At 35.1% G+C, this 4,378-nt stretch overlaps 1 long non-coding RNA gene across 1 annotated transcript; it reads left to right on the top strand.

The window, feature by feature from the left end:
• The first annotated feature begins 832 nt into the window (after window positions 1-832).
• Window positions 833-3,944, top strand: LOC132254809 (uncharacterized). Its single transcript, XR_009467190.1, has 2 exons — window positions 833-1,182; window positions 1,300-3,944. It is a non-coding gene; the product is annotated as an uncharacterized LOC132254809 (long non-coding RNA).
• The last annotated feature ends 434 nt before the right edge of the window (window positions 3,945-4,378 follow it).

Consider the following 4,378-nt stretch of genomic DNA (forward strand, 5'->3'; position numbering starts at 1 on the left):
ATTTAGAATGGAGGTACGATAGGTGGAAGTATAATATTTAAAAGCGCTCCTAAAACTTAATCTTTGTAGGTAGCCATTTTTGTCCTTTCCTCCTTGTGCAAATTTGTTGTTGGCTCGATTTCTCCAATAATGTGCAAGAGCTGAGATCAAAAGAGCATATTCTCCCCATTTAATTTTTATCCTATTTTTAAAAAAAAATATATATATATATATATATATATATATATATATATATATATATATATATATATATATATATGTATATTTTTATTTATAAATTATTAATGGAGGATGAGTCATCATCCCTAATCAATCCCACAACTTGGAACTCATCCGAATGGCATATTAAAAAAAAAAAAAAAAAAGCATATTCCTCACCTTTAAAAATGATGAGTCGTCCAAACCCAACCCCACCAATCTTAGGCTAACTTGGAAGTTGGACCCTCCAAAAGTGAGTTTCTCTAAGTTTCTTGGCATTGCTTGGAAGGGACCACCATCAATTTATGGCTTCAAAATCACATTTGGTTCTCCTTTCTTAAAACCAAGCAATCTTAAAAATAATTTTAAGATATTTTTTAAATAATAGTATTTTCTATATAAAATATAAAATTATTTTAAAATATGAAGGCATTAAAACATTTTTGTTATTTCAAAATTTAAAAAATAATATTTAAAGACATAAAACGATAAAAGTAGAATGAAGAAAGGGATGATAAAACATTAACCATCAAATGGAACCCCCTTTATTTTTCTCCACATTCCTAACGTTAGTTTACACTCCAATCATATATATACCCATGGGGAGAGAGACGTGGAGATGCACATTCAAAGAACCTGAACAGCAAAAGACAAATGGGCAAAGTGTGAAGCTCGAGGTCAAAGGTAGGTGGATGCCGGAGGAAGAAGGGCAAAGTGCGAAGCTTGAGGTCAAAGGTAGGTGGATGACAAAGGGGTAATTCAATGGCCTGAGAAAGTAGTACACCCACCCCCTATCGATCGTCCCTTCCGGTGGTAGTGAGGGATGGATCCCAAGAGGAGAAAGACCCAAGACTTTGCAGACGAGGCTGATTCCACTGCTGCGGATACTGGGAATTCGGGTATAGCGGAGTCCCAAGCCACTGATTCGAAGGCCGAGCCTGTGGAACTCAATGCAGAAACCCGAAAGAGTCATTACCCCAAACTGTAAGTGCTGCATGTTTTCACTTGTGTCATTTTATCTGTATCACCATTGTTATGGCCATGAATTTTAGTCCTGAATCTAATTTATCTGAATTTGGATTCCTGGGGGCGACTGATCAGTGTGGAAAATAGGAAAAGCACTCTGAATTCGTTTTCGTGAGCATCAGGGGCTTCCCCGAAGGCAGCGTGAGCAGGGGTGGCTTGGTCAGCTGTGGTGGAGCATGTATGTATTTTTATCATTGTATATATAGAGAGAGAGGTCTAGTTGTCCCATCCCCCATCCCCCCACACACACATATATATATAGAGAGAGAAGTCTATTTGCAACTCCAACCAGTTTTTTTCATAACCATGATAGAAGCATTCTCTAAGAGCAACCTGAGTCCTGCTGTGATCAATGTTGGATTATCTTCCAACATCTCTAATTTAATTTACATTGCTAAATGCAACGGCTTAGCCCTCTTTGAAACTCACGCCCTCTAACTATCCCTCTTGGGGTGCTCAACTCCATGTTCTCCTTTGTGTGTGATTATGATTTAGTGGTGTATTTTGAAGGCACATAACCATGCCCTAAATCCATCATTGTCATTCTAATCTAGCATATATCCATTGGAAACGCCAAGGTAGTCTTCTGCTTCATGCAATATTTGCATCTTTATCAGAATCAGTCATGCCATTGATCTCACGGGCTACATCACCTCACAAAGCATGGACCAAACTGGCCACCATCTATGTCAATCAATCTCGGACAAGAATTATGGACCTTAAAATTACCTTGCTGAGGTTACCAAAGGCTCAAAATCTGTCAGAGTATATGCAAATAGTCCAAATTATCAAAGATGAACTGGCCATCATTAATGTTCCTATTGATGAAAGCGATCTTACCAGTAGAGTACTTGGCAACCTTAGTTTAGATTTCAAAGAAATATCTGTTGCCATACTATCAAGAGACACATCAATAACCTTTGCAGAGCTCCATAACAGACTTGTGGAACATGAAGGTTTCCTTAAGCTCGAGGAAAAGCATTGAGGAATTCTATCGCTACTAACTACTCTCAACATAATGACAATTACGAGTTTTGTGGCAATCAATTCTTTAATAAGGACAATCATTTTTCTTCTCAGATCAACAACCATGTTATTGGTGCTTAATCTTTCAGCGCCAATCAGAATTGACATCACCTAAATAAGAACTAGAAGCCTCAAGTCTTGCCAATACAATGATAAGGCATGTCATACAGCAAAGCAATGCTACAAAATTTGAAAGCACTTTAGATTTTGAATAACTTGATGGATGGATCATCAATAAACCTCCCAGGAATGCACTTTAGATTTACTGTTGGCAGCCATCTGAAGCCCATAATATCCCGACTACCACTTGAAGCTATAGCTAAATTTGAAGAAGAAGAAAGATGCTTGAAGTATGTGAATGGTAAAGGTGTCCCAACTAAAATTGAGGAGGCACTTGAGCTCGCTACAGCATTGTTCCTGGATCGCCATTCAACTGCTACCAGTTTATCTGAGTTTGGAATTGAAAATATGAGGAATCTAAAAGTTTGTGTATTAGGCGAATGTGATGAGATTCAAACCATTACGATGCAGGTGAAGATGATGATGGAGGTGTTGTACTTAAATCACTAGAGTATTTGAATCTTTATTATATGAAGAATTTAAGGAGCATTTGGAAGGGGCCACTTGGATGGCGTTCTCTATCACATCTAAAAGCTTTGGTGCTGCATACATGCCCCCAATTGACTACCATTTTTACTTGGAATGAGGCTTTTTATCTCATTAACTTAGAGGAGCTTGTAGTTGAAGATTGCCCCAAAATTGAAAGCATAGTAGTGACTCCTGATCCTACTGCTACTGAACCAAGATTGTGGAGAGCAAGGTATTTATTCCTAAAGTTGAGGAAGATATCACTTCATTACATGACTAAACTGGTCAGCTTTTCCAATGGTCTACGCATTTCACCAATATTACAATGGATGAGCTTCTATGATTGTCCAAGCCTCAAAACTCTTTCCCCAGAGGAAGTTCACAGTAATGAATTGAAAGTGATAATAGGAGGGGCAGAATGGTGGAGAGAATTGAAGTGGAACAAATCAGAATGGCTTCAGCCACCCAATCTGGATGCTATCTTTCATCCAATTGAACAGGACACATATTTCATTACACGTCTAGCAGAAATTAACGATCAACTTCGAGCTAGGATGCAAGAAACAGAGCTTTCTCAACAGTCAGGTTGTTTTTCCATTCCTCTTTTTCTTCAAAGATAAAACACTGATCTCCATTTTATCTTACTTACACTTGGTACATTGTCCTATTATATATTTGAACCTCTCTCCAAGGGTAAATGATTCATTATAGGATTTTAGATTGCTAGTTTTCGTCCAAACCCTTTATTTTCTTTTGATATGACTTCTTTAATTGCAAAATAATCTATGCCCACATGGACATTTGAACGAAGCATAAATTCTCAACAACATTTGTATTATCTATGTCCAAGTTTCGTATTCAGCTGTCTCATTTTTGGTATTTTTTTTCTTGTCTATGAGGGACATGCAGGTCTTGGTGACTCCCTGAAGGCTCCAACCGTCCATGATGGAACAAGCTCAAAGCAAAAGCAAGTTGCTTAGCTTTACCTAATATGTACTATTAAGCTTGAGTTACATATTATGGCTAATTTCCCAATAGCGGCTGACTGTCTTAAGTGGCATTTGTTTTTTTGGCTTAATTCTAAATAGAACTTATATTTAACTTAATACTAAATAATTCTTAATAGTATTAAGTATTAAGTTGTTTATTTTTTTTAATATTTTATTTCTATTTAGTATTAAGTTGTTTGTTTTTTTTATATATACTAAAAACCAATATCTTAATATTTTAATGTATTAAAAAAATTTTAATTTAACGTATTTCTAAAAAGTTCAAAATAATAAAATTGTTATAATAAGTAATTTATCATTATCATTTTTACAAAAAATAATTAATATATTTATTTTTTATATAATTAAAATAAAATATTTAAACTTAATAATCTGAAAAATAATGGATTGATAAAATTTAAATCAAATTAAAGAAAAAACATAACAATTCAAGTTCATATTTTCAAATATCCAAAGACATCACATTTTATGTTAATATCTAAACATTGTATTTCTTACAATGGTAAAAAGCTAAAAATGAAAAATTAACT

The sequence above is a fragment of the Vitis vinifera genome, chromosome 12 (assembly GCF_030704535.1).
Source record: "Vitis vinifera cultivar Pinot Noir 40024 chromosome 12, ASM3070453v1".
In the NCBI taxonomy this organism is placed as follows: domain Eukaryota; kingdom Viridiplantae; phylum Streptophyta; class Magnoliopsida; order Vitales; family Vitaceae; genus Vitis; species Vitis vinifera.